Source organism: Podarcis liolepis (genome assembly GCF_965112155.1).
Source record: "Podarcis liolepis genome assembly, chromosome: 4".
In the NCBI taxonomy this organism is placed as follows: domain Eukaryota; kingdom Metazoa; phylum Chordata; class Lepidosauria; order Squamata; family Lacertidae; genus Podarcis; species Podarcis liolepis.
The window spans coordinates 81,568,210-81,578,849 of NC_139558.1; the positions used below are offsets into that span (position 1 = coordinate 81,568,210).

General features: G+C 41.8%; 1 protein-coding gene across 4 annotated transcripts in view; it reads right to left on the bottom strand.

The window, feature by feature from the left end:
• WASF3 (WASP family member 3) overlaps nt 1–3,344 on the bottom strand; it is a 32,916-nt gene extending 29,572 nt beyond the window's left edge. The window contains exon 1 of one of the 4 annotated variants that reach the window (XM_083498930.1): nt 3,156–3,344. The gene's annotated coding sequence lies outside the window, so the exon portion shown is untranslated. Of the gene's footprint in view, nt 1–2,290; nt 3,123–3,155 lie in introns of those variants that run through there. The other 3 variants (XM_083498932.1, XM_083498929.1, XM_083498931.1) reach the window with 3 other exon arrangements.
• Between the last annotated feature and the right edge of the window lie 7,296 nt (nt 3,345–10,640).

Consider the following 10,640-nt stretch of genomic DNA (forward strand, 5'->3'; position numbering starts at 1 on the left):
TATATCTACTCAGAAGTAAAACCCATTCAGTTCAATGGGAATTACTCCCTGGTAAATGGGTTTAGAACTGCAGCCTTAGACATTAGCTGGTTTACTTAGCATACGGCAACAGTCTAACAAAGCTGACATCACAGTATAGAAACTAGTTTCTATGATATTCTGCATATTTTACCTTCTTACTACCGCAGCCAAAGAATTAAGATCTCTTGAATCAGGGTTTGTTAAACAAACCAAGAACATATAACACTGATAACAGCCTTTATGATTCCCTACCTTTGTTCAAATAATTTGTACAGTACAGGCGATTCTCAACTTAGGCAGTGGTTACGTTCCAGGATACAGCGTAAAGCCAAAATTGTGTATAGTCAAAACACATTGCATTCAGTGGCAGGTGGAATTGCCAAAGTATTTTTTCTGAGGCAGGAGACAGCCAAGAATGCATAATGATTAACAAAGGATTATTCCTAATCATAGCAAGTAAAAAATAACTTTTACTATTTGCTCCCCAATTTTACTACTGTATTTAGAATTAATGCTCCAGGTTCTATCTGAGAGTAGGTCACATTGTTCCCCAAAACAAGGACTCCACCTAATAGCCAAGGCATCTATTCACACAGATCTATTAATCAAATCAAGGCAGCATCTCTATGACATTTTCCTGATTTGGTGGGGGGGGAATCAGAAGTATCAATACCTTCCTTACTTCATAGCTTTGTGTATGGTTTTCCTCAAGCTTCCTAAAATGCTGACTAACCAACTTCAAACTACTTTTCTTTGAGCACACATGAGGAGGACAGTAAAATCTGCTGAAAGGAAATGTCTCACTATGTCAAAGCAGCCACAGATCATGTTGGCATATCTGTTACAGTGCCTTGGGAGATGCACTCATCCATCTACAGTGCTCATGCATTAGCTCTACCATCAATCTGTGCGCTGCTATTGATGTCACCAACAGCTACAACATACTGTTTTTTATACTAATGGGCAAGCACATACACTTAGCATTTATTTTTCTTATGTTTTGGAGTACTTCAGCATCAAATGTACACATCCCATGGGAGTCTAACTGCAACAGATGAGCGCAAGAGAGAGCATACAAGGTATTAATATGTTAACTATTAAAAGTGTTAAAAGTTGTTTGCCACTTTTTAAATCGTAGAAGGGTGCATCTACTTTTGGTAGATTTGCACATACCCCATAGTAAACCATTCCCTTGGCTTCGGGTGTTTGAAATGATTGTAGAGAAGGCAATACAGATGTTGAGTGTTAAAGTCCCAGTGATCCAACACTGCCAAAAAAAAAAAAAAATCCACTGACTCAGTTCAAACATGATGACCAAACATGTTTTGCACTACCCAGTTTAGAAAGCAAACCATGGCTGAAAGCTACTGTCTTACTTTCACTGTCCATTTACCCAGCACTCACCATCATAGCTTCATAAACTCACTACCATCTCTATGGTTCAGCAGCCTTAGGAAATATAGCAATCGTCATAATGGTTTTTGAATTCAGACATTGCATCAAACATCCATTAGCACAGATCTTGGATAGTGAACCACTCCAAACCATGGTTTCTGAAGGTGGCTGGCAAACAGCTGGCAAACCATGATTGTATTCAGACATGCTTAACCAATTAAGTTTACCTAACCATAGTTTGGCATCATGTCTGAATTGACCCAGAATGCTTTGTGCCTGCTAAATAGGTCTGTTTTTAATAGTACCTCCAAAAAAAGTGAACTACGGTTGTCCAGTCACACACTCAGATAACTGGGTATCATAAACAAATTTGTTCTCTAGTGAATCAGGATTTTATCCTGATATAGCAAGTTATCTTAACATTCTGCATACTTTGACAGTTTTAGAGAACACTTTGCTTCACTTTTTACTTCACCACTAGCTAGCCTTCACTTGCTCCATTTTCTCAGCACAAAGGCAGAATAGGCAACTAAAACCACCAACCCCTCACTCACCCAACAAAAGGAAGAACAGAGTAGTTTTAAAAACATAATTATGTGTAGTCTTCTTGGGGAGCTAAAGGGGGACCTAGATTTCAAAGCTTAGGGGATCTCTCTCTCTCTCTCTCTCTCTCTCACACACACACACACACACACACACCGAGTCAATAAACACACACAAACTATTTCTTAAAAAATTAAAAACGTTATCTAGGATCCTAATCTCACACAAACCAAAGCCCTAAGTAAATTTCTTTAGAGGTTGGTTGTATTAAAAGAAGAAAAGACAAACCCACAGAAAGCAACACTAAATATCTTAACGATTGTGGGTTTACCTGCTTTCAGGGCTAGAGATTTGCACACTTAAGCCAGATGGAGCGGTCGAGCCCTTTGCCCGGTTTAAAGCAAAATAAAGGAACTTCGATCTGGAGTGGGAGGAAGACAGCCTGAAGAATGATGCAAATCTCTCCCTTTAAACAACCGCCTGTTCCAGAATGGAGACAGCAGCCAGCAAAGCGGGTCACGAATTCCCCGGGGGCGACTTAATGTATGTGTATATGGGGTGAGGGGAGGGGCGCAGCCTCTCCCTCTCTCCCCTCCCAGCACTTTGTCTGGGAAGGAGGGGAGCGGGAGAAGGAGAGTCTCAACTCTTTCTGAGAGTTACGCCGTATATATCAAGCGGGCAGCCGTCCCGAAAGACAAGGCGACACAACTCGCTGGCCCCAAGAAACAGATACCGCTCATGTCAGTCTGACCCGGGTCGGCGAGCCTCGTCCCCCTCACACCGCATGAAGGGGCTCCGAGTGGCGCTAAACCCACGCGAGGCGGGGCATGTGTGTGTGTGTGAAGGGGGCCTCCGGGGATTATGAAGGCGCTCTCTCGCTCACTCTCCGGGCGGGAAGCATCGAGTGACCATTTGGCTTTAAAACCTCCCCAGTCGCAAAACTCTTCGGGATTATGAGATGGATAAGGAAGGTGGGCGGGGGAAGACGCCGGGCCGCCTCCGCTTCCAAGCCATGGAGCAACACGCTTCGAATTAAAACCACTTCTCCCGCCCCCACCCCGCCGCCTTTCCTCTCTTCCCTACGGTTTCCCTCAACCGCATCGCCAACGGGCGCTTCTTCTCAAAATAAGGGCTTTTGGGTGGGCGCGCGCTTCCCCTCTCGCGTTCTAATCCTCGCCCCCGCCCCCGCGGCATACCTCGCGCGCGCGCCACATTCCATCTGGCTCGACTACAGCAAGCGGGCGCGGGGCTCCCAGTCTACTCCCCACAGGCGGCAACGGCGGCCAGGCAGCGGGCTCAGCTCGGGAGCCATTCAATCCCCTCCCCCTCGGCGCCCTCGAGCGTGTCGAGGAGTAGTCCCCGCCCACTCGGTCCTATCTAGGCTAAGGATGGAGGCGGGCAGAAAGCGAGCGCGGGAGGGAGGGAGGATTTGTATCCGAGCAACAGAACTGATCGGCATTCTCAGTAGCCAGTGAGCGGGGCAGAAAAGAGAAGGGCTGCTTTCTCCCTCAGGGATTACTTTAAAACACACACACACACAAACGGCGTTTGCGTTATCCCTTTTCCTCTTCGCTTTACGGTTCTGGCAGCTGAACCGAATTGGCTTCCCCTGGGCTCTCGCCCATCCCGACTTCTCACAAGCTTCGCTTCCTTTCCTTCCGCACATTATCGCTTCCCCACAGCCGCTAAAGTTTTGTCTTCCTCACACACACAACCTGTAGGACTCTTTCTCCTCACGACTCCCACCAGCCTCCGTTATTCACTCAGGACCGTCAGGAGCGCCGTCAGGGCAGGACCTCGGGGGAGAGAAGTCAGTCGAACAAGCCACGAAGGCCTCAAACGCAGCAGCCCTTTAGAATTAGGTGAAGTCAAATACAGTACCTGTGTCTAAAAGGGGTCAGGGGATTAGACCATGAAAGCCAGCATCTCAGACAGGGCTAGGGGATTTTCCTGCTGGGTGGGGAGCCACTGTAGTAGCCTCCCTGCTGGGGTGTGGGTTATATGTCACGTAATATTTCAAAAATCACTTCAGTAACCGTAGAATTGTAGTAGTAGTAGTAATAGCAATAATAAAAAATTTTATTTATATCCCGCCCTCTCCAGCCGAAGCCGGGCTCAAGCTTAATAATAATAATTAATTAATAATTTATTATTTATTCCCCAGCCACTCTGGGCAGCTCCCAACAGAATATTAATAATTAAAACACAATAAAACATCAAACATTAAAAACTTTCCTAAACAGGGCTGCCTTCAGACGTCTTCTAAAAGTCAGGTAGTTGTTTATTTCCTTGTCATCTGATGGGAGGGCATTCCAAAGGCGGGCGCCACTACCGAGAAGGTCCTCTGCCTGGTTCCCTGTAGCTTCATTTCACTGCTGCAATGAACAGACTAAAAATCCCCAGTATGTTATCAAAACAAAAACATAACCTAAGAACTGTAAAACAACAGCTTACCTTGCACATAGGTGGCAAAACCAATTTTAAAAATCCAAAGAATATGCAATACCATTTATAGAACCTTAGACAGAATGAAGCACCTCACTTCAGGAAACACATTTTTTTTCTGGATACAGGGCAAGGCAAATATAGAATCGGTTTGTTTTTATTGCTATGGGGGGCACCAGTTGAAATATCTGCCTCCAGCATTATGAATGCCTTAGACTGCCTCCTCAAAGTTTAAGGCATCTTCTCTGCTCATCTACATTACATTGCAGTCAACAGAGAATCCAACCCTCTAGTTCATCCTGTTCTTACAGTGGCCAAACAGATGCCTCTGGGAGGCCCACAAGCAGGACTGGAGCACAAAAGCACCTCCCCTTCTACAGTTTCCGACAACTGGTATTCAGAAGCATACAGCCTCTGATAGCCATCATGGCTAGTAACCACTGATAGACTTTACCTCATAATTTGTCTAATCCCCTTTTAAAGCCATCCAAGGTAGTAACCAACACTGCTTCCTGTGGGACCAAATTCCACAGTTTAACTACGCACTGTGTGGATAAGCATTTTCTTTCATCTGTCCTGAATCCTTCAACATTCAGTTTCATTATATGTTCACGAGTTCTAGTGTTATGAGAGAGGGAGAAAAACTTTTCTCTATCCACTTTCTCCATGTCATGCATAATTGCATACATTTCTACCATGTCACCTCTTACCTAAACGCCCCAACTCCTCATAGGGGAGTTGCTCCATCCCTATGATCATTCTGGTTGCCCTTTTTTGAACCTTTTCCAACTCCATACTATCCTCACTGAGGTAAGGCGACCTGAAGTGATTCCCCTTCAAATCATTTGTATTTGTTTCCCAGTAAACCATGTTCAGGATCAGAATGTTCCTGTTTCTCCACATCTATATAACGTAAAAGCACCATACTGGAGCACCAAAGGGTTTAATTTTGCACTGCTGTCATGGGTGCTTGCATTGTTGCAACTAGCAGGACCCCAGGCTTTGAGTATCTGAGGGGCTGATATGTTGGTTAGAGAAGGAGAGAATAGTCGAGGGAGGCCCCTATCGTGCATGCATTGTGAAAGCTAACAGTGCCTGAATAATGTGGTCAAAGCTCTCTTTCCTTGGTTGCTTTCTTCTTGTTTTGTCCTTTGCAGCCAGGCCTGTTAACAGAGGCTTTTGTTTAGTACTTTTCAGGCTCCTTTACAAAGAAAGGAAGTCAGACATCTTGTGAGTAAGATTTGGACAGGTATGGAAATCAGCAGCCAGTTGAACTTGTAACAGTTTAGAATGTTTAAATAAATATATCAAATAATAATATTAATAGTGATGGTGATTTAAGTTCTCTTAAAATCAAATGATAGCCCACAAACGGCCACAAATGGATAAATGTTGTGGATGGCAGTACGCACGGCCCATCAGTTAATCACTGTAAACCTTAGTAAAAGGGCAAAGGACTGGGGATTTGTGAAAGAGAAGGCAGGTGGGAAGGGTATAGAGATGGAGATGGACAGGTAGCAGAATGACTACAATAAAAGGTATTAAGGCCTCTGTCATGCCTGATTAAAAGTAAGCAGCTTGGCAGATTTGTTGGCTATCGAAGCCTGAAGTCTATACTTATTTGTGCCCCAGTTCTTTATATGCTTACTAATGCATACGCCTCTGACTTAAGCAGAGCTTGGTTACTTTATCTCTCATTCAAATATATATATATTCTGCATATATACAGGTTTATAAATTAACAATAACAATAAAACAATATTTCTTCTGGATCATCAGAACAGTTACAGACTTACCTGGTGTTAAAATAGAGTAAATTACCATATTTACACAAATTACACACCCTAATTTTCGTGATGTAATTTGGCCAAAAAAGGTGCACATTACATTTGAGTAAATACGTTATTTACAGCTCCCATCAGAATCAGTGTATCACAATTATTAATAAGGGAACATTGATGTGGATAAGGTGAGATTAGTGCCGAATCAGCTTGTGGAAAAAATACTTTTCCTTCTGGGCTCTTCAAAAATGTCTACATGCCTTGAATGAGATGATTGAATGGGGTGTATGATATAAAATACATAATATCAAATGATATGTAACTGATATATTACTTCTAGTAACATTCATGTAATGGTATAATTACTAAGGTAGACACTGTGGTATTATTCTAGTTTGCTGTATGCATTTCATTTTCATATTGGGGAGGAGTTGTATGTGAGACATTCCAGTTCAATACTTTTTTCTAGGTGTGTTAATTTTTTAAAAAGAAGAATCAATACAAAGGTCCCAAGAAAGAATCAATACAATCTGTCAACAATGACAGGGTGAACACACGAAACATCACAATGCTTAAAATGTTCACTTTGTGTAGCACAGTGCTCAGTTATTGATAATTTGTCCCTTGACAGAATAAGGCAGCTGCCCAAGCATATTGTTGTCAGCCATGTCTTTTGCAGGAAGAAAACAGAGAAATAAAATATATTTTAAATATGACATGTACTTGCTTGACATTGTGGCACTTCTATTTTTCCTCAGTATGTGGAAAATAACTGGTCAAATTAATTTTATAATCAAAATTGAAATATATGTTTTATTTAACCTTTTTAGATAGTAAGGGATTACTATGTAGTTGGCAGTATGTTGCCTAACCTAGCTTAACGAAATAAATGTTTTCCATTTATGCTATTCCATAACATCATAGACCATTTTCATCTACCTTTTTTATTTTTCTTAAAAAAACAACTCCTAAGGAATAATTTATATTCTGGTCAATAATATGCCATGCAATGTGGCTAGTAAGAAAGCAGTTTCTGGAAAGAGCACAAATAATGTTTCAGACTGCTGAGTGAAGCTGAGTACTGTATCTGGAGCCAGTTCAGTCTGGCTTCTGGCAAGAGGATGTGACACCTATTGTCTTGGTCATCCTGGTGGCTCACCTAGATTGGGAGAAAGGGAAGGGAAGTGTGATAATGTTTCAGCAACTTTCAATACCATCAGCTATGGCATTGGTGGGATGGGACCCAATACAAGGTCATGGCCTGATCTGAGGTAGATAGCAACAGCTGCACTACCATCATACAAATAAATGGCAAAAATTAAGCAATGGGTGTCCCAGTGCATGCTTGGCATAATGGTGTGTTCTGAAACAGCTGAAGACTACTGAGCTATGATATACCTTTCACGGGCTAGAGTTGAAAGCATCACTTTTTGATAGTTCAAGGGTAGGTTTCAGAAGGTGGTCTGACAGTATCATAGAAATGTATAGTTGGAAGGGACCAATAGTGTCATGTAGTCCAACTCCCTACAATTTGATGCTGGGATTTTTTCACCCAACGTGGGGCTCGAACTCATGACCCTGAGATTAAGAGACTCATGCTCTACAACTGAGCTATCCATAGGTTATAACCAACTAATTTATAATCAGAATTTGGGGGTGGGGTGGGGGGTATGAGCCCTGAGAATACATACTAATAGAAAATGTGAAGTTAATTTACCCAAAGAGCTAACTGATTTGGTATTTGTATGATGCTCTCCTTAAAGCAGGGGTAAATAAAAAAATATGCTGCTCTACTATTTCGAACACTTGTGAGCACGGTGTCACACAACACTACATTGCAGTAGCATTGCATGGTCATTAAGAGCTAATGCATTCCCTAGAATCAAGATAGGTATTCCCCAGACTGCACTGCTTTAGGCTGCAGATAAAGATCACAGGCCTTTGCACATATCAGAGAGGAGACAAAAGTTATTTATATATTGCAATTATTTACCGTATTTTTTGCACCATAACACTCACTTTTTTCCTCCTAGAAAGTAAGGGGAAAATATCTGCGCGTGTTATGGAGGAAATGCCTATGGGTGGCATGCCTACGGATTTTCCTCCTCTAAAAACTACGTGCGTGTTATGGTCGGGTGCGTGTTATAGAGCGAAAAATACGGTATATTCTGCCTTTCTAAATACAAAATCCCTCCAAAGTAGCTTATAAGTAGCATCAATGTACATTCAGAGAGAGAGCGAGAGAGCAAGTCATAATACTTCCCACAGATCAGCTGGTGGTAGATGGCTGGGGGTGGGGTGAAAGACAGCTGGAACAGGAGCAGGGTACCAATATCTTATTCATGATTAATTTGACTTGTTTTGGTTTTACATGCAGGCAGTTTGGGAAAGCAGAATCATTCAAAATGGAACCAGCAGCAGGATATTCCAGTAAAGGCCATTCTGCCAGATACCTATAAGAACTGGCCATGTGTTGATACAAATATTAGGATATGTTCCCTTTATTAAAATACATATCCTTAGGTTCATATATTCAATACTCAGGGGCAATCATGTCTGCATGAAGATGAATAATTATTTTTGTAACATTTCAGTATACAAAAAACATACATTTATTTAAGGTCAAACTCTCCAATCACCTAAGGGAAATGCTGTAATAGTTCCAGTGATGCATATTCTCTGGCCTGAGCAGAGCTTGTCCAAGGCATGGAGTAGGAGTCTTGTTCTTGGCATGACAGTGTAAGTCCAGTAGGCCCCTGGCCAGCTTAACTCTGAGGCCCACAGCAAGTGTACCCGGCTGCTCCCTTCTGCATGGGCCTGCATATTATTCATTTTTTTCTGTTCAGCAATTTGAAAGGCAATATCTAAGATGAAGCAAATCAATATACAATGCAATTCAAACCAATTACTCAAATATGACTATATCTATTCAAGTTATGTCACATATGCAGCCAGACATGAATCCAGAGCGTGCAAGAATTCTAATGAAAATGTGAACATAATTTGTGCTGATGGTCTACGTAACAACCTGTCATGTTTGTTTTTTCTAGAGCGCTCCAGAAACACAACACAGTCAAAGAAAGTTGTGACCTGCTGGCACATATAGACAAACCTCTCTACATGGCTTCCTTGTTTGCAGAATAAGAAAACGGAATAACTGTGAAAAATAAGCTATAGAAATGTAAGTCAAGTCTTGGGTAGCAGATCTTTTCTTTAGCTGATAAAATAATTGCAATTGTGCTAAACTGGTAGAGGTAGACATTTTTGGCAAAGAAAGCCCCTTATTTGAGAAAAAAATAAGACAATGTAGCTGTTAAAACTGAAAAGGAAAGTAACTGCAACACAAATAGCTGGCAGAGAGCAAAGCTTTGAAGGGGTAAAGGCACCATTGTTTAATTTTAACTTTTAAACCAGATTATCATTATTATCATCATCAACATCATCTGTACATCAGGCAATTTCCTAGAAAACAAAGTAATTCTGTTTCAATTTACTTTATGCTATATAGTTTTGGAGCATAGATTTGATGTCCCATGAGGTGAATAAAAACATTCTAGAAGGGCTGTGTCTGCTTAGAACTTGGAGGAGACAAGTGACAGAAAAATACCTGGCTTACAAAAAACATTTTATTCCCTTTCAGTAATTTCAGAAGTTTATCTTTAGCCATCAAATGTGCCTACATGCTACTCATTTATTCTTACCTTACAATGTTTACATTGTCTATTGTGATGGGAACTTACACTCTGGCATGTTGTATAGTTCTTAGTGGGATGAATAAAAGCATTTCATCATTATTTATTTATATACTCTGCATTAGGCTCCCAAAGCTGCTAACAATAATAAAATACAGTATACAGTTTGTGTGTGTGTGTAACTATCAATGTGGATTTTTCCCCATAGTGTACTGAATTTTTATATACCTAATGTCTCACTCTTAAACAAATTTAATGGACATCATGCCCCATTTATGTAAATAGAAATACAGGGGTGGAATTCAGTGTCACACTACAATGAAAGTCCTGTTAGCACAAACATTGAAGCTCGTCAGACAGAATGACCCCCCCCCCAGCACAGTGTTCTGGGGGTTCCCCCAATGCATCCAAAGCAAATTTTAGGGGGCCCCAGGGGTGGGGTGAGAAAAACCCATTGCACAAGTGAAAGCTCTCATACAGGACTTGTGCTGACAGGACTCATTAGGTGAATTCCTCTTGTGTGTTTAGGTTCCTAGCCTAATGTCCTGACAACACACATCTAGAAAATAGTAGTTAGAATAGGGCAAAACAATAACTGTTGTACCAAGAACTAGATATCTGGTGCACCGCCATTGGTTGGTACTATTAGGCTGACAAAGACTCTCCTCCTGGAAGAGAGGGGAGTGGTTGTGGGCGGGAGCCCGAGCTCCACCTCTAGCAGGGGCGTTAGCCCCCTGCCTTCCACTCACCTTGTTGGCGCCCA